Source organism: Molothrus aeneus, chromosome 8, assembly GCF_037042795.1.
Source record: "Molothrus aeneus isolate 106 chromosome 8, BPBGC_Maene_1.0, whole genome shotgun sequence".
In the NCBI taxonomy this organism is placed as follows: domain Eukaryota; kingdom Metazoa; phylum Chordata; class Aves; order Passeriformes; family Icteridae; genus Molothrus; species Molothrus aeneus.
Genome location: NC_089653.1, coordinates 942,253 through 962,740, shown reverse-complemented (window position 1 = coordinate 962,740; position 20,488 = coordinate 942,253). Strand labels below are relative to the sequence as shown.

The window sequence follows — 20,488 nt, the reverse complement described above, 5'->3', positions numbered from 1 at the left end:
CAAAGTGTTTCTGGTCTTTTAAAAATGTCCTTATTTGGAAGCCACAAAAAGATGCACTTGCTCCTTTCCCTATACCTTTTTCAGCACCTTGCTGCCCATGAGGTGGAAGGGCAGAACTGTGCCTGCTAATCAATACAGTCAAGATCTTTTATAGAATCACAGGAACTGTTGGTTATTTCCTCACAAAATTACTCACTTTTGATCTCTCTAGACTGAATTTCATCACTGCTACCGTTTAGTCATCTAGTACCATTGCTTCCTTTTGCAAATCTTCATTAGTTATTTTATTTACTGCTCCAAATAACTTGTTAAAATATGTGTAAACAAAACATATAAAAAGTTAATGCAGATACTGCAGAAATTGCTGGCTCACAGCTTTCTGCCAATTTCCTGCTGATTTGTTCCTGGGGCTGAAACAAGTGATGCTAATCTGTCTGAATCACCTGGGCATTTTCTGGTTATTCAGCCACCCTAATTCTTGGAGGAGTCTGGCATCCACATGCCTGGATCTCATACACAGTACAATCAGTAGTCCAGATCTTTCGTTCTTCCATTGCTTTCATGTATGAAAACAGGGGTGTCCGTTCCTGTTTATTTTAACATTGCTCTTCTAAAAGATATTTATAGCATAAGGAAGATTGATGACTATTTCCTTTTCATTTAAAAAAGGTAACTTCTTGCACTCAAAGATACATGCTATGAAATTGCCTGTGTAATGAAAAGTTTAATTCTCTCCAAATTAGGGAAAAAGTGTTTTTAAAAAAATGTAGGTTTTCCTGAATCCAGTCATGAGTTCAACTTCAGTGAGTCTCCTCTTACAAAAAGCAGCATCTCAGCTCTATCCTGTCAGGCAGTGTTCCAGCTGAACATGTTCCACACACTTGCCAGGCTTCAGAGCAGTTGTTGAGCTGGACTGATGATGTTAGTGTTGCACCAAAGTTGAATTTGATAATAGTAATTTGAAAGTGAAGGCAGAACAACATGTCAAAAGAGAGGATATTGCATTCTCAAAATAATCAGTGAGCAATAATTTGAATCAGCACAGTGGTATTGCTTACTCTCATATATCCTTTGTTAATGTTGTTCTGTGGCTCAGTTATAAATATTCTGTTGTGGCCATATTGATTAAACCATCAGTGTTTAATTTTCCTGTCACAATATTTCACTTGATTGCAGGAATTTATGAAATAAGTTTCTGAATCTGGACCACTAAGACCTGTGTATCTGTGTCACCAGCTCTCCAGTCACATGAGAATGGATTTTATTATTGCAGCCAGCCAGTCCAGTGGTGATAGTAACAAAATTATTTTGATGTCACAGTGTCACATCTAATATCCACACTGGGGACAAGGACAGCACACAGCCGATATCCCTGTAGCAAAGGAGGGAGTTTCATGGACCCCTGTTAGGTGGGGGGTCAAAAGCCCGGTTAGCTCTGCTCTGCTCCTTGAGCCCGCCCAGCTGCGAGCAGTGAGGTGTCTGCAGCCTGGGGAGAAAGGGAAGGAGTGGGCTGAGATTCCTGTCTGTCAGCCCAGGGGCTGCTTTTCTGGAGCCAGCTGGGTTTCTTGTTTATAGCAAAGTTAACTGCCCTGTACGAGCCAGCTTGTACAGCAACATCACACGACTAGGCTGTAAGTCCATTTTAAAATAAAACAAGCCATTGATATTTGTGTTATTTCCAGTTTAAGTGTTTCCTTCTGTGCTCAGTTTAAATCCTGTACTAATAATATGGGCCTGTACTCCCCACCCACCAGTGTCACTCCTCTCAGTGCTTTGCTTGTTTTGTCTGCTTTCAAAGTTAACAAATTCAAGCAGGTATTCTGAGATTTTATTGTGTTGGGCTTTTCTCAATTTAAAACCTTATTTACCCCATTGACTGTTAACTCAAGATAAAGATTTTCTGAAGATTTCTCGTGATTACATAAAGTGCCTGTTTCTTCTATGACTAAGTGATTAGTTTAGTGTGGATGCCTAATTTTAGACGACAGACGTGAGGTGAGATGATTTGAACCTAGAGAGCTGACTGTTGGTCTGTTTTGAGATACGCATTATGTTGCATTTTCTTACACTTTGTAAAGCAGTTTTAATCAGGCATATCCTCTATGAGGGCAGTTTTTAAATCTGTTTTTGAAAGATAAGGATGCTTGAAGAGTAGATTATGAAATGTTTTGTATGTAAACACAATAGACTGAGTTGGATATTATAAAAACAAAAGTTCATCTTCTCACAAAGGTTAATCCAACCGTGAATTTGGTATGGAAATTAGAAGTACTGCTTAAAATATCAAGAGGGATTTTCTGTGGTTTCTGTTTTAATCTGAGAAGGAAGAATTCTCTAACAGAAACAAGAAGTCTTGAGAAAGAAGATACTTTTCCCCCTCTCTGAATAGGAAATGTTAATTGAGCTAAGCTAAATTGCTGCTACACTGGCTCACTGCTCATACTGTCATTTAAGAAACAAACAGTATCCTCATAGGCCAGTGACCTTTGTAAATTAGCCTTAGCAGTGAGATCTGCTACAAATCTCCCTTCTGAATTAGCATTTGGAAGTTAGGGCCTTCCTTCAAAAATTGATTTATAACATAGCAAAGTAATACAATTCAGAAGCATGGATATAAATTCAGTGAGGTACAAAGCATCAGTGAGATGGAAAGACTGAACACCATACCAGCTCTGGGGTGATAATATTTCCAGACACAGTAGTAACTAAATATCTTCTTTCTTGTGTTCTTAGGTTTTCTCTCTGCTGAGTTTATTAACTGCTCTGTGCTCATGGCCTGGAGGTTCTACCTGCTGTCAAAAGGTGCACAGGCTTGGGGTGTCAGCCTCACTTCCCAGGAGCATCAGCTGGGGCTTTGTGGCCAGCACTAGTGTTGGAAAACTCAGGCGGTGGCAAAGGATTTGAGATACCATGGTTAACATCTTTGCACTGCCATAGCTGCACAATAATTGCACACACCAGAGTGTCTCGGTTCTGAATGTGAATAGGGTATTCAGGTATGTGGAGGAAGCAGAATAGTCCTAGTTACACAGTAAAAAAACCCAAAACCACATTAAACTGCCCACTTGGGCCATGATATTGGACACTTCCCACATATGAAACAAACACTCAGCTGCTGAAGTATTTTGGTGAGCACCAAGGGTCACATTAAACATTCTTCTGAGGGAGGTTATTTTAGGCTGCAGTGCCTTACATTCCTCATCTACTGCATCAAATACTTCTAAGTCTGAATATTGATTATGTTATATTGAAAAAACATCCTAGAATATATTGCAGGATGAAAAAATATTTGGGTAAGGAGTCTCTCTGTAGTCTAAGTCTTTGTTTGTGAGCCTTGGCTAAAGAAAAATTCTTCAAAGATTTGGGATATTTTAGAAAAGGCTTGTTATTAATGGGAATTCCATACTAAAATGCAGCAAATTTGAAAAAATATTTCAAAATACCAAGATTTAGTACTTTCTGATTTGACACATTTGGGTTTTGCTTTGAAATACCTTTTAGTTTTAAATATTGCAATTAAATTACAAGTCTAGTTGAAATATTTGATTTTATGGAAACATTTTCAAAGAGTCTTCTGGGACATTTCAAAATTATCTCTGAATATACACACCATTTTGAATTATGAAAATTAAGGCAAAATAATAATGAAAAGCTTTAAGGGACCCAGGTGTTCTTTCTAGCCCCCTTTAAGACAGAGCTGTTTTTAGTGACCTCGAGTGTTTTGGCCTCTGGTTCAATTCTACCAGAGACAAAAGCAAATTCTGCTGTTGAGATAACAAGTATATAACAGTGAACAAAAACTAGGTAACAAGAAGACTGAAATGTCACATCTACAGGAGGAGAAAAGCAAGCCCTGTGTAAGTGGCAATTTCTTGTTTGGGGAAGCTGACAGACTGTTCTCCTGAGCTGATCCATCATGGAGATGTAATGCGTTCTGAGAGGAGGAGTGATAGGCTGGCTGAACTTGAGATTAAAAAAGGAATTTGATGGGAGCAGGGAAGAATGCTCTGATTATCTTTTCTTTGGCACAGATGCAGATCTCCCACTGTGGTGTTTAAAGGTCAGCCATACCAGGCAGAGGCAGAGAGATTTAATAGAAGTGGAGGCGATGATGAAGTGAACTTTGTGTTCTTCGTCCCTTCTCTCAGCACATGAATATACCTTTGTCTCTGTCCCTTGATCTAATAATACTGACTTCAGATCTGCTGATACATAAATGTGACACTTTAGCCTGTGGCCTCACTCTTGCCAGTGTGTTTTTCTGTTTCGCCTGTATTGCAATATGACAGGGCTGGCTGCTGGGACTACAAACAAGGGGCAGTAACAAGCAGCACACATATTTAAGTGCATCAGAGTTGTGATGTGTTGATACAGAGCAGCAGAGGCATGCTCAAAAAACAAGTTTGCAAGTTAGTGCAAAGATTTCCAGTGCAGAAAATGCACATCTATTGAAGGTGAATTCTCCTTAAGAGAGCATTTTAAAAAATAAGTTAAAGCTGTAAAGGAGAAAAACCCTTGAGTTATAAAAATGCATATTGTTTCTATTTCTATAAGGAAATGGAAGTTTTATATATACATAGATTAAAAATTATTTTTTGTTTAATGCTATTAGAATTACAATGCCATTTTGGCAAACAATATGGAAGAACTTACATATGGTACAATGAAACGTTTTCAGCATTTGCAGTTCATTTCCAAAATGTTTGCAAAATGAGGACAGTGGAAATAATAGTAAGTATCTGGTAACCAAAAGTAATACTAACAATTAATTAATAAGCATGCTCAAGAAAAGGCTTCCTTTCTCCTAAAAGGCAAAACACAGCCCCTGGCTCTTGAACTAAAGCTGTCTAGGGCTGCTTCTTGTGGAAATCAGCTCTGCCAAAAGTCACTGTTAACATGGAATCTGCAAAAACTAACAGGTTGTAAATTATTTTCTATGCAAACAGCAAATATTTAAGTACAGTGGGAAGACTCTCACACTTCAGTCTGTTTTATTGGCATTAATCTAAGAAATGATAGGTCTTTTTTACCACCATGTCTGATTTTGTATGTAATTTGCTACATCTTTCTATGTCAGATTTTAAATATAGTGACCCAGAAAACTGGGTTGAGAACAACTTTCCATAGGTGTGGAAGATGCAACAAAAACATCCTAAACAAATAATTTCCCTTTTGTTCTTTCCTAAGTGTACAACTTTCAAGCTGCCTGTGACAGCTGTTACTTTTACCTCTGAACATCCAGTACTTAAGGACTGCATTCTTTTACCTTATTCAGCTTTTACTTGGAGCTAAGGTCCATGGAAATAAAACTGCTTGAGCTCTGAAAACCAACAATCCCCCTGATTTGATATCCAATATGCACTTGCATAGTTTCCTGTCAGATAGCAGCTTAATCTAAAATGGATTTAACAGTCCTTTAATTTTGCCTTATATATCAAAGTACTGCATGTACAAAGTCCTGTCAATTGGGAGACTCTGATTTCTTTCTACCACCTTCAAAGACAATTGGGAATTGAGTATTCTCAGCACTATTCCTATTTCTATCAGTTTTAATCCCAGACTGGCAAACACAAAATAAAAATAACATTTTAATCCTTCATTGCCCCTTTTTTTAAAACTGATTTTACTGAGCTGTTGAAAAACAAAACTAATTCTGACAATGGCAGCACGTCAAAACTGCATGTGCAGAGGTCAAACTGACAGATTACTGGAACATCTTTATTAACTTTCAGAATATCAGAAGAGAGAAGACTCTTTTATCATTCTCCTTTGGAGTATAATCAGAAGACAAGAAGCATGAATCCTATTAAGTGGAAGTTTTTAGTTTCAGGCTGTTCAGTGCTAAGGGTTTTCATCCCCAGATGTAAGATCCAAGTCAAGGGCTTGTCATTTTTTTGCTGTTGCTTTTGCTCTCACAATTCGTCTTTAACCCTTAATATACTTTGAGTGGTAGGATCATATATGTCAAAATAGCATTGAAGACTGCAAGCTGTAGAATATATCCTTGTGTATATTTTGTGGTACACTTTGTGTGTTAGTCATGTACAGAAGTGTGCACAGCAGCTGTCCTGAGGATACAGGGTCCCTTGGCACAATGGGATCTGCAGGTACAGAACTCCAGTGTGGCTTTCTGCTTCAGAGAGCATCAAACTGTGGAGCAGTTAGCATATGGAGGTGTGGATGCAGAACAGTGGTCAGCATTTTGGGAATAAAATGTATCTGTCAGCAGATTAGGATGTCATTTTTTAAATAAGATAAGCTCTTTTAAGCGTGATCAATATTTAAAAATGGGAAGTGGATTTTCATTACATGACCATTCTAATTAACCCTCCTCTCTAATCACACATTCTTTCTTTCTTTTTTATTTTTTTCCTCTCAGTAAGCTAATGCTCTGTTTTTGAGACAAAACCACCTAATTTTAGTTTGCTGATTTCTGTGCATGCTGAGTTTGTGTGATTGGGAATTCCCATTTGGGCTGCCCTTGCTGCTGTGGGATTTTCCCTTTCAGGAGAGGCCCTGTGCTGCCTCAGGCAGGGTCCAGGTAGCAGCTTGCTGGGGACATGTGGGCAGGGCAGGTTCCTTTCTTGTCCCTACTTCATTGTTCACTTAAATCCAAAGAGCTCATGGAACCCATTTGAGTAACCTGACTGCTGTCACTGCTAATTTTAGCAAGCCTGTGATTAGCAATATTAATCTAACCACAAAATTAAAAAAAAGGCACTATCTCATTTTACTTAGAGATACTTTTTTTTCTGCAGCTGTGTAAAAATCCAGCTTTTGATGTCTGAAACACAAATGCAGTGCCAATGAGCCCAAGAGTCATGTGTAAACCCCAGCTTTCCCATTTCAGTGAGTTTGCAGAGTCCCTCAGCAAACTGAGCTGCTTGGCAGGAGGGTGTGAGGGCCCTGGGGGCAGCCTACAAACCCTCTGCTGCCAGGCCTTGCTCCAGTTGGGTGGCTGTTTGCAGAGAGCCTGCAACAGGTAAAGGTGCTTTACCTAAAGATGGTAATGGATTTGAGGGAAAGGGTTGTGTGGAATTACTTCTAAAATTAAAGGCAGCACAGGAATGATGCACAAATTCTTCAAATGCAAAACAATGTATTATGTTCTAGTAGAAGCAGTCTGGCAATAGTAGTTGAGAGGTGGTAGGCAGGTGGAAGGAGGCCTTTAAAGATGGGTAACTTGTTTCTGGATGTTTTGGAGCTGGTAGATGGATGCTTAATGGAAAGCTAATGTGGTCAAGACAGTGAATTAAGAAAAGTAATTCGATAAAGTTTGGTTAAAGTCAGGCATGTGCTTCCAAGTGTATGTAAGCTTTAAGACTTTGAACCTTGCTGGTTAGGGCCTCACAGAGTTCTAGCATTTTGCAGCAAGTCCTGAATTAATAATGCAAGTGTTTTTGTACCTCTGTATAATTAATCAAATAAGATTCAACTTTCCTATTACTGATTGAACTTCAGGTGATAAATGGTGACATTTTCATTAATCCTCTTAATCACAGCCTTTATTGCATAAGTGTGAAGCAAAGGAACAAAAGATAAACAACCCAAAGATTTATCAGAGTTTCTGTGTCTGAGGGGCATATTTCAGCAGCTGGCAATGCCAGGCACCTCGTTCAGTGTGCTGGGAGTTACAGGAGCTCCAGGGGAAGTGGAGTCCCCAGCAGGACCCCCTGGTTAACATCTGTGGTGATACTGTACAGAGAGCTGCACAAGTGCATTGGCACTGACTTCTTGCCTCTTATTACTGCAGAAACCGGATTTAGAAGTTCCTCAGAGTATTAGAAATTGTGATAATTGTGATTCCATTATATCCCCAGAAGTCTCATCATTTTGATACATTGATCTGTAATGAGCCAGTCAGCTGTAACAGAATAATTCCAAAGGTGCCAAAAAAAGCACTCATCATCTAAATATTAACATCATTTTGCCAAAGCTTGTGCTTCTCAAATACCAAACAAGTCTCTCTGTTATTTGTTGGGGTTTGCTGGTTTGTCTTTATTTTTTCCCCTTGGAGTATGAATGCTGTGACAGTTGTTAAAGGAGGAGGTTTACTCTACATAGTTTTAAACTGAAAGAGGGTAGGTTTAGTTTAAGTAGGGGGAAGACATTCTTCCCTGTGGGGCTGGTGATGCACTGGCACAGGTTGTCCAGAGAAGTTGCCCCATCCCTGGGAGTGCTCAAGACCAGGCTGAACCGGGCTTGGAGCAAGCTTGTAGATGTGAGGTGTCCCTGCCCATGGCAAGGGGCGATCATCCCTTTCAACCCAAAGCATTCTATGATTTATGAGTAGTTTCCTGATGATTGGGCCGCAACTTTGCTTGCTTAATTTAATCACTGCTCTAGGAGTCTTTCTGCTTATTTTACCACTGGCAAATGGCTTTTGAACCAGTATTTTTCTGCCAGTGCCTGGGTGATGCTTTTTACAAGACTGTACTTTATAACATGAATTTTTAGATATATTGAAATGACTGATAAATATCTTTGTTCTGAAATGCAGTTTGTACACAATAACTAGAGGAGCTATGTCATATCTTGTATTTGAGACCAGAAAGCAAAAAGTAGGGCAAATTCTTTTATAACACAGGAGTAACAGCATAAATGAAATTTAAAAAAAAGAATGGCTGGGGGCAGAAAAAGTAAGATAATTATCAGAAAACACTGTGGGAAGCCATGGACTAGAATTTCTGATTACAAGGAAGGCAAATGATCATTGTTTATCAGGGAAGTTGGATATGTTTTTGTTTATGACAGCTTGGCTGAGACAAAAGGAATATCCTGCTAGGTATTCCCCTTTGGTTGTCTTCTTCTTCTGCTGAAGTTTTTAAAAAGAATCTGAACATCAAACTTGAGCAGTGTGCAATAATGTCTGTGTAGTCACTGCCAAGGAATCACATGGCTTACATTTAAACATCATTGTAATAAATTCCTTTTTCATAACTGTTAGCCTAGTATTCAAAACACTGAGTTCATGACAAATTTCTAACAGCTTCTGAAAAGCGCAGGCTAGTCCTGCTAGGTGTAAGGAACCTCCTTGCTAGGCTCAGCAGGACAGTACTAAGGAGTGCAGTCATGTTTCCCTATTGGAGCTGTCCTCAGTCACTATCACAGTTGAGGCAGTGAGGGGACAGAGGACAGTAGTAGCCATATCCCAGGAACTTTTGTGATGGGAAGTTCAGATCAGTATATTCTGAGATTTAGCTTAATTATCCAGGAGTCATTTGTAGATTTAAATTCTAGACTTCCTTGCACAGAGGTTTATTTCCTTTGAAATGTGACTGCTGCAAGTCTTTGTGTTGCTGTTGGACAGGTGTCTGCTGTGCCTGAGGATCGTTTCTCATCAGGGCATCGCTTGGCAGTCAACAACAGTCAATTCATTTGCCTCTTTTCAAGGCCAGTGTACTGTAAACAAGATAGAATCTCCTAGGAGTTTTTCAGTGAACTTAGTATGATCACATTTCTGCAGTTTGAATTCTGTGCACACGCTTTGGGTGAGCCCACACTGATGCTGCAAACCGCACTGCAATCTGCGGTGTGCAATCTGGACAATTTTCTAAATGAGTATGGGCTGCAGCTTATGAACAGTTTTAAATGTTTTCTTTGTGATCTGTTTCACATTTCCTAGATCAGAGATCACATGGCAAAAATTAGTCAAGGGTTTCTTATAAAATGTTTATGAACCTTTATTAACAGAAACAGAGACTTCCAGTGCCACAGAAACATTTTACGTTAGTACAATGTTTGTTCCTTATAAACTACAGGAGCTGTGAGCTTATGTCCAGCTCCACTGGCAATTGGAATTGGCTGTCTATACAGGGCTTTCATGGCACCATTTGCAAAGAGGAGAATAAAAAACTAATAAACCTGAGAGAATCACTGATTCATTTAAGGGATTAAGGAAGGGTGAAAATGAATGAGAGGACTAATTACATTTTTACAAGATATTTGAAACGTAGGCTATAGTGAATGCACAGGAACATACTGTAATGCAGTAATGAAGTAATGTAATGCATAAGAATGCACTCTGTGTGCCTGTGGCTGGGCACGGGCAGGTGGTGGCTCCTGTGGCTCCTCATGGTGCTGGGGGCAGAGCTGTGTGAGATGGGACCCTGACACACCCACCCACACCCACACCCACACAGAGCTGTGTGAAATGGGACCCTGACACACCCACACACACACACCCACACACAGAGCTGTGTGAGATGGGACCCTGAAACACACCCCCACACACCCACACCCACACAGAGCTGTGTGAAATGGGACCCTGAAACACACACACACACAGAGCTGTGTGAGATGGGACCCTGACACACCCACCCACACTCACACACACACAGAGAGCTGTGTGAGATGGGACCCTGGCACACCCACACACACACAGAGCTGTGTGAGATGGGACCCTGACACACCCACTCACACTCACACCCACACACAGAGCTGTGTGAGATGGGACCCTGACACACCCACCCACACTCACACACACACAGAGCTGTGTGAGATGGGACCCTGACACACCCACACACACACAGAGCTGTGTGAGATGGGACCCTGACACACCCACTCACACTCACACCCACACACAGAGCTGTGTGAGATGGGACCCTGACATACCCACCCACACTCACACACCCACACAGAGCTGTGTGAGATGGGACCCTGACACACCCACACCCACACACACACAGAGCTGTGTGAGATGGGACCCTGACACACCCACACAGAGCTGTGTGAGATGGGACCCTGAAACACACCCCCACACACCCACACCCACACAGAGCTGTGTGAGATGGGACCCTGACACACCCACCCCCACACACCCACACACACACCCACACACAGAGCTGTGTGAGATGGGACCCTGAAACACACCCACACACACCCACACACACACCCACACACACACACACACACAGAGCTGTGTGAGATGGGACCCTGACACACCCACCCACACCCACACACAGAGCTGTGTGAGATGGGACCCTGACATACCCACCCACACACACACAGAGCTGTGTGAGATGGGACCCTGACATACCCACCCACACACACACACTCCCCTGAGTGCAGTAGGGCCTTATTTGCAGCTGCTCCGGCCGCGCCCACCCCGCGCACTCCGGGGAGCTTTGGAGCGGGCAGCGAGTGCTGCCGCGGGCGGCTTTGGCTGCCCGTTCACACTTGGAGCTTTTACCGTGAGTGCTGCAGGCGCCTCTCCGTGAGCTGGCGGTGGAATCCTGGTGGAATCCCCTGCCGCTGCCGTTCCGCCCTTCTGGCCATTGGAATTCCACCTTTTGGCCGCTGGAGCCCCGCCGCGCTGGCCGCTGGCGCTGAGGGGAAGCGGCACGGGCAGGGCGGGGGCGCCTAAAACCACCCATAGCCCTGAGTTTTCTGCTTTATCGACTACTTCGAGTTGTTCTTTCTCTTTTGAAACTGGGGAGCTTTGCTGGCCTTGCTGCTTTAAAGACTAACTTCGTGCAGCATAAATTCTAAAACAGCAATCTGTGTTATAAATAAGAAGCTTGACTAGGCCAATAGTCAAGCAGCAATCAATTTATTAATTAATATGGTAAATATGAGCAATACAGCGCTGGGTACAGTGGGGGAAGTTTTCCCTCCAACTGCACACCCATAGTTGAGGCTTACAGGTATTTATAGGGGTACTCATCAGCTTTCTCAGCAGTTTCTATTCCAATTTTTACTCATCAGCAGTTTCTATTCCCAATTTTTATGTCACAATTCTATACACTATTGTGATTTAGTTTTTCTCAGGATGTACATCCCAAAAGGAGTATCCCCTGGTGGTGGTCCAGTTTCTGAAAGAAGGAAGGAGTATTTCATCTGGTGAAGTCCAGTTTCCAGATGTGGGTCCAACTTTTAATTGCAGAGACTATAAATCTCATAACAGTGATGTCCAGCTTCCCTTGGTCGAACCTATCAGTCCTTGAGTTGATGTTCATCTTCCTTTCTCAAGCTGCTTTTCACTGTTTTGTTAAGGTGTGAGATAAGCATGTTTCCTTTTTATAGCTATAGTTTCGAAAGATCCTTACTACAAGCAATATTCTAAAATTATACTTCAAAAGGTTATTATTGCAAAACTCTTTAAGGCTTACAAGCAGAAAGTTCCTGTCAAAAAGCAACATCCTTAAAGCTTTAATTCAAATGCTCCTAAATCAACTTAAGACTTATAAAGGTTAATTGCAAACAAAGGATAGGTTCAGAGGCCTTCTTCCATGCTTTACTTTCCTCAGTTATTATCAGAATTCATCTTTATAAGTGTCCCATGGTTGGTTTCCACACATACCACAATCACAAATACACACATTGCCTGCATGTACCTGACACCAAACACAGCTTTGTATTTCACACCTGTGAGGCAACAACAGCAGACAATATGTTTGGAGGTTTTTCTCTCTTACAAGATTTTCAGTGTCAGTTCCTGGGGACAGAATGGTGCCCGTTGAGGGGAAGGGGTGCGGCTCAGCAGTGCTGAGGGACGGACAGACAGCCTGCTCTGGGCTGCTGTTCGGGTCGCTGCTGGGCCTTAGCTTTTACTCGTTGTCCTTGAATTTGAAGCTGTCTGGGATGGATTGTTACACTAATCCTCTGCTTGTCCCTTTTTCAAGTCCTGTTGAGTGGAAGCAGGACAACAATACGCTAAAGTTCTTTTCCAAAGTTTGGAGGGAGCCACTTGGGTTGGAGAGAGATTCCAAGAGTACTGCAAGAGAGAATTCACTTAGAAGCTTTGGAAGTGGGATTGGTTTTTGTTCTGAAAAGCCACTGCTTTAAAGTAATTCTTAAAACACACATGATGTGTTCTTGTGTGAACTGGGAGGGCTTGCTGGTTCTATACTACATAAGCTGCCCTAGGCTCTGACTTGCTTTCTTAAGTAAATTTCTTCTTTTAAACTAGGAGATGGACTTGTACTTGCTCTGGGAAGGCTTTCAGAGTGCTGGGTTACAGATATTGCCACTGGCAGAATATTGAAAGCTGGATGACCTTTACTTTTTTTATTTTTCCTTTTTTTGTGAAATATTTGACTAACAAGTAATAAGAAAACATATAAGGATTTATCCATGTGTATGTTTGAATCTTGCCTGTGCTTTATAGACAAAAAAGACGTGAAATTTTGAGTATCCTATTGACAGTTTATTCTGTGTGTTGTATTTTTCTCTTTATTACTGAAGTGCAGGAAATTGAGGGTTTCATGCAGTTTTGAGAACTGTTTGATCCATCCTGATCCTTACTGAGTTCCACTGGTGATAGATTTTGATCAAATCTTGCTACTGCCGGACAGTTAGGGGCAGTTAATTAATTAGTTTATCAGCACTTGTATGTACCTCATTCCTTCAGGAGCTGTGTATTCTGGCAGGGAGTTGTGATTCTGGCAGGGAGTAATCCTTCTCCTGGTTGTTGTAAGGAATTGGCCAGTTGTGCATGACTGGTGTCCTCTTGCTGCATGGGTAACTGCTCTCTGATTTGCCATGTTTTGAGGCTGAGATAAGGAAAAGGAGAGGTTTATGTGATTACAGAATTGGAGTAGCCACTTTATCCTTTTGAAAACCCTACTTTCTTCTGGTTTAATATACAACATGCTTCTGGAAAGCCCCTGTGGCTAACACTCCAGTAAATGGTGCTGAGGGGGAGTATCATCACATAGTTCAGCTTTAGAGCTTTCACTTGCTGTTATGTTCAGCCTGTGGAAGGAGCTTTCTTCAGGGATCAGGGGCCACTTCACAGTCACTGCAGTGGATTGAGGCTGGTGCTGGTGCAGATGGGACATTGTTTGGAGAGACTGTTAGTGAGACACAGGTCACAGCTACAGGCACTATCTGTTTTACTGAAGTCTTTGGCTAGCTTGCCAGAGCTTGACTATAATACAAATACAGTATTTGTTCTTGGATGTACATAGAGCTCAGAGTCTAGAGAGAAATCCTTACCTGAATTCTTCAAATGTAACTGTGACCTAAAGCAGTGAGAGAGAGCTTAGTGGGGCTCTGCATCAGGCCTGACACCTTCATTGAAAAGGAAATAGATTCTGGAATTTTACTGGGCAGAATTCTCACTTGCATGTGTGCTGTGATGGTCCCACCATGTATGTATTATCTATTTTCATTTTGGTTGAGGCCCAATTCATAAAGGCACTCTCCTAGATGAACTTGTATGAGATAAGACTTGTCTGAGCACATGGAACTAGAAATAAACCAGTTGCAGTTATTATATTGTTAGGAAAAAAAAACAACCCTACAACAAAACTCAACAATCCAGTCCATGGGTATTTATATAAGCTTTATTAATTACACCAGCAGAATATTGGGCATGCTTGGTAGGAAACAGTTGAAGTTGCATAATACTCTGAGGAGTTTGAGCCATCTTAACCAGGTGGTTGGTAACACCTGCAGGGGCAGTGATAAGCCTCAGGTGTAGCATGTTGAGCTAATTTTGTCAAATTAGCAGTGGGTTAGGCAGCAATGTAGTACTGCCTAATTCAGCTCTGCAGAAAATGGAGGGAGATGGAGACAGGTGAAATGAAGAACAGTGCAAAAGAAACCGAAAGGAGAGTGAGGAAGCTTTCAGTTGCCTACTATAGTTTAGCAGATTCAAGAGTCTTTCTGAAAAAGGAGAAGGTGGAAAGCTAAAGGAGGCAGGGAAAGCAGTACAATACATGTTAAATGTGTGTTTGAGTAGAGTTTGTAAGTTTTTCTCCACAAAAGTAAGAGTTAATAAAAGGTAAGAGTGTAACTTTTGACCTGAGGTATAACTATTTGACTTGATCTGGAAAGAAATTAAATTTTATGGTAGAAAATGGATTGGAGAACAAGCAACATTTTGATACTACTTTATTGCTCACTGGAGGTAAGTTTTAAGTCTACAGGAATGTGTTTTTTCACTATAAACAAATACTGTAGTCTATGTAAGTTTTATTAAGCCCATAAAAATGCACATAGTAATCATAAATGCATATAAAATGCAGCAATGACTGGAAGATATACATACATCAGTGTAGCCTTTTCCTTGAAAAAGTATAGAATCATTATTTAATGTTGACCTTTGTAGTTTTTTATGGCTCTTTTTGGTATGAAAAGTCATTTTCCTCAAAAGACTTCTTAAGGCTTTACAAATAAAGCTAGTGGTGGAAACTGAGAACACATAACAAACCTGTAGAAGATACTTCTGTATACCACAAAATTAGAAGCAGAAAATACATAAATACATTTTTTTCATTTATGGTTTGAAGAGAGCACTTACAATCAGTTTACACTGTGTATAATTTATATTGAAAGCTGTATTGACTGCTGTAATGCTGGAATTCAAATGTTATTCCTCAGCTCAGTGTTCAGTTGCTCTCCTACAAATGAAATCTCATCTGAATTGTGATTATTCAGGATTAACCTCTACCTCAGTGGATTGATTACTGGGCTTTTTTTGTGTCCATTTGTGCACTGCCCTCCTTAGGCCTTTTTGACTCCTTGCCAGTGCCAGGGAGAATGTTACACATGTCGCAATGACACTCTGTCTGGTTAGGGTTCCTTAGAGGTGTGTATAAGAAATACTCTTGCTTGCTTTTGTGGAAAACCAGTAAGTTTTTCTGATATTTGCTATGTGTTTAAAAAGAGGTAAAATGATAAGATCAGTACTTTAAACTTCCTAAAACTGGATTTGAAGTTTTGTGACACACAAGTTCATTTTTTGTGAAATCTGAAGCATGCTAGTTTTTATTTTGGTAGCGCTTTCCCAGTGTGGTACTAAGAATTTCTGTAGGGTTATCAGTGGGAGGGATTGGGTTGTATCAGAGGGTTCTTCACACTCTGCTAAAAAAATCTTAAAGTACAGACTTGGGGCTTACCCTGCAGTGTAGTGAAGGACCTGGGTCACTTCAGGCTAGGCAGAGCTTTGGGAGCTCCTTCCTCAGTGAAACAGTTTCTTAACAGGAGGTGTTTAATTAAAACCGGGAAATCTTCACCAAGAAGAGGAAACAAACTTTTATGGAATTAATGTCTTAGTTATCCTTAGTGATTTACAGTAAAAGTGCTTTGGGACTTTGGGTACAATAATGAAAAGAATCTGAGCTTCTATTGGTGGAGCAGAAGGGATCACATCTAGAGAACATGCTGCTTCATTTTGTACAATTTATAGAAGAAGAATTTAGCTAGTTAGCAGACAATCTGTTCCTGAGCAAATACTTATTTTTGGGAGTTAATGGAGTGAATTTGACTGAAAAAAATCCTTGGGGGTACATCTAATTCTTGCTGTGCAGTGTGGACAATATATCAGCAAAGCTGTTCTCAGCTGCAAATGAAACAGGTGGTGAGGCAGTGCAGTGATTATTTACTCCTCTACTACTTAAAACATCTCACTTTTGCATTTGACTTTCCATTTTGTTCTCAGCCTGGAGTTAAGTCCGAGCCAGGATTCATTCCTGAACCACTGTATTGCATCCTGAAGTCATGGCTGCAATGTCTCTCCCAAGGGTTTCTGTCCCTTTCCAGCAGAATGAACGTAAGAGCCCTCCCAGGGAAGAGGCAATCTTACTTTGCACGTGAGCTTCCACTTGCCCTGAGGCTGTTAAGGGATTGGGAACAGGTCCCTTTTGTCTACAGAAAGCATGTTGGGCTATCTCTGTTACTTTCAGCAATAGATAGCTTCATGCATTTGGCTGCTAAGAATTACCACACCTTTTGGAAATCCACTGGAGGTAATTAGTGGCTCTCCAGGGTGTTTTGCCTAAATGTGTTTTCTGTTTTGCATTAATACCCAGTGGAAATTTGAGGTTGGATGAAGCTTGAGCCTTCATCTTCACTTAAAGCCTTCATCCTCTGCCTGGGGAGAGAACACTGGGGGATGCACAGTGTGAATGCACTTGTGTGAGCATAGGCAAGGGAAGAAGTCTTCCACCCAAGGAAGTTTGGACAACAGAGGGAACTTGTTCATGTATAATGTATCTCTCATGGCCTTTAAGTGCATCTTTCTTTGCCTTTCAGTTTAGTAAAGAGTAGGAACTGAAAAAATCTGGACACGCATTTCCAGTTGTGCTCTCTCCTCAATACGCCAGTCCCATGTAATGTATAAATCAAGGAGAGGAATATGATTTGTTGAATTATTTTTTAACAGAATATATCTGCAATACCCAAATCTTTCTCTTCAGCAATTTCTAGCCTGAAAACTTGTTGGGTCATGATTTTGTAAAGAGAGGAACCCCCTCCCCAATACAGAAAGGTAGACTCTCACCCAATAGTAAAAGCACCAGTTAAAGTGCCTGTAAGAAGTTTAATAACTGCAAGAATAAAAGAAATGTCCATTGGCATATCTTCTGTGTAGAGATAATGGGCATCATAAAATGCACTCTTTGGTGCCTTCAGAATCTAAAAATCCATCCAGCTAAGGAAATATTTTATCTACTGCCAGTGCTGCACTTACATGCTCAGTTCAAAGTCTTATTTTCCCACTGCACCTTAATTAGTGTATTAATTGATGTTGCTAAACCTCATCAAGGATGGTTTATTCTCTGTTTGTTATGTTTTCAAGCAAAAGCTCTATAACTGCTTTCTTAGTGTCTTTAAAATGTCTGGAGAAAATGATAATTTTTTTCCTTTGGTAGAGTTCTGATTTCAATCAGACCAGCCTACAAGAAAGCTTTTTGTTTGTCCTGACAAACTTTGCTCTTCAGAAGTACAATTATTTTCTGACTGAGAGCAGTCTTGGATTTTCATTTTGCAGTTTTGTTTTTGAAGTTGCAGTGCACTTGGGTTTGAAGTCCCCTAGGGGAGGCTAGTTTCTTCCAGAGAATACAAAAGAAATGTGGTGTATTTGTGTAGTTTATACTGCTTAGGGGACAGACTGTGGTGTAATGAAGATTTCTCAGATTGCAAAAACCTTTTGAGATGTGTATGATAGATGACAGTAAGGTCTTATCTGAGCTAGGGCTTGATTTTTTTTCTTATAGACTATAGACATTTACTATTGCTGAAACAGCTTGCCCTCCTTATTAGCAACATTATAGCCTCAAAAGAGACTTCAGGTTCACACATGCCCTTGCTCCTGCTTGGAAAAATGACACACAGGTGTTTGCCTCCTTCCGTGTGATTTATTTGAATTATTGTGGTTTGGATTTGTGTTAAGATGATCTCTTCAGGAGCTGCTGAGGGAAGTACCAACAGTGAATGTGCTGATGGCTGAAACCATGTCAATGACTTCAGGGATCTGAATTGTCTTTGGGTGGCATAGCTGTGAGCCTCACCACCTGCTGCTGAGACTGACTGAAAGCCCTTTTACTTATGCATAAGGTACATGTGGACAAGTGCTGCTTCAATGCCAGGAGAAGAAAATTCTACCCGTTTTCTCATGAAGACAAAAGCCTTATTAACATTGCTGAAAATGAAAGGCAAAGGTCTAAATTTGCTGCTGGCAATGCACTGTAGTATGAACTCCAAATACTCATCCAAAATACAGCATATGTTTATTCCAAAGTAGCCAATGCTACTTTGTTTAACTTAATAGATATTTTTAAAACACCTTATGTAAATATTACAGACCTCTGTTTGCTGCTGTAGAATGGCCTAATGTAAATTTCTAGTGCTTATACCCTACCCTAGGTTTGCTGCTTGTGCTTTGAGAATACTATTCTGGAATGGGCCATGAGCAAGGAATGCTTAGAGCTGAAGGATCAGGAGGGGAAGCGTAAGATCAGAAACTTTTTCCTCTTTATATTCAAAAAACTCTTATTGCTGTTGACTTCAAATAAAAAGGAATACTTGTGCATTAAGAGCTCCTTCCCAACCTGAGCATGCTTTGCCAGAGAAGAGCCACACTTTTTAACCCTTCTGATCTCCCCTATGATCTGGTAACACTCACAGAACTTGTCCCCAGTGCTGATGTGTTACATTGAGCACCAGATGGTGTCAAGTTCATTCTCATATTTTGAACGGGGGCTGGAGTACATGATCTCTGGGAACCTCTTTCATCCTAATTTATTATTCTGTGACTGTGACACAATTTACATCAAGGACTGTATTTGCACTGAAATGTTGGAGCCAGTGTAACTAGGAAACAGGATAAAAAGTTGCTGTGAGCTGTCTGTATCTGCCTTGCTCATCATGGCAGGGAGAAAACTGCTTAGAGCAGTTCCTCACTGATAAAGAGGAGCTCCATATTGCACATGTTTGTACTGGATTCCAAGAAATGAAAGTAAAGTTTTTCTTGAAACTGCCAAATGAATTTGAAAAACCTGGTTACCTTATGGAAAAGAAGAAAAAAAAAAAGCTGCTGAGAGTTTTTTTCCTGGAGGAATGGCTGGCATTGCCTTTTTATTTTACCCTTGAAATGTTGCTGCTTTAGACATAAAGAGTTCTTTAAATCAATAATGTTTGCACTGAGTCCTGTAGAGTGCTTTATTTTACATAGGTGGTGTAGGAACAAAGTGTGAGTGAACACAGATTTAAATTAGGGATACACAAGTGCCTCAGAGACTGAGGCAAAGGAATTAAAATACTGAAGCCAGTATGAATGAATTGTTGGGACCAGTAGTGAAAACTTCTGACCTGCACTCCAAAGAAAAACAACTAGTTTTATTTCTTTTTTTGAGGGGAGGGAATAGCATCTTTCAGGACTGTATTGTGATGATACAAAGTCATCTGTGCGTAGTTTAAGTTGAAGAGTGAGGAAGGAAAGCATAGAATCAAACCCCTTTTTTTCAGATACTGCGTTAAAAAACCAACCTATGCCAGTTTACTTCAAATAAAAGAGAATACAGTGTTAGTGCATTGATGAAAACTGGATTTCTTCAGTTTTAGCCATTTTTTTAATGTGGAAAAGATAATACATCACATGGGTAGGGAATGGTTGGTATTTCCCTTGGAATACCAGGGAAAGTTGTACGAAGTATTTTTGTGTAGGCACAAAATGTGGAAGGCCCTGCATTCCAAATCTCATCCCCTTCAGAAAGTGATTCTTAATCTCTTCTGAATTTTCAATAGGAAAAGTGATTTATTTGTCTTTGCACTGACTAATGCCTTGTAATTACTTCTATCAATTAAGTAAGAATAATAAAAGCCTTTGGTGTAGTAAATTATTCTTGAACTAGTAGTGATGGTGTCCTAAAATGTTGATAAGGGAAGATTTGCTTTTATTTCCTGGCAGCTGAACTGTAGAAGTTGTTGTTTGAGTTTTGGGTAACTCCACAGTGACTGTGGCTGTGTGTGTTGATATTTGCAGCACTGCAGAGGTCTGGCTCTCAGGCACTGTTTGGTCTGCATGAACATTAAGTGGTTGTAGGCAGTGCAGCTACTTCAGGGAAGGCTGTGATGGTTGACAAGTGTGGAGTAGTTTACAGAAGGACTCGATATTACTACAGCAGGATAGAAAGATCTTCTGGATCCCAGCCTCTCCTGAGCCTTTGTCAGACCTGTCTCTTTCAGCCTGTTGATACTCATTTGCAGTGAGATATTTTCTCCTTCATCCATTTCAACTTGTGGAGCATTGTGGAAGAGATTT

At 40.6% G+C, this 20,488-nt stretch overlaps 1 protein-coding gene across 1 annotated transcript in view; it reads left to right on the top strand.

The window, feature by feature from the left end:
* CTNNA3 (catenin alpha 3) overlaps window positions 1–20,488 on the top strand; it is a 431,599-nt gene that overhangs the window by 262,354 nt on the left and 148,757 nt on the right. The gene's annotated exons all lie outside the window — the stretch shown is intronic.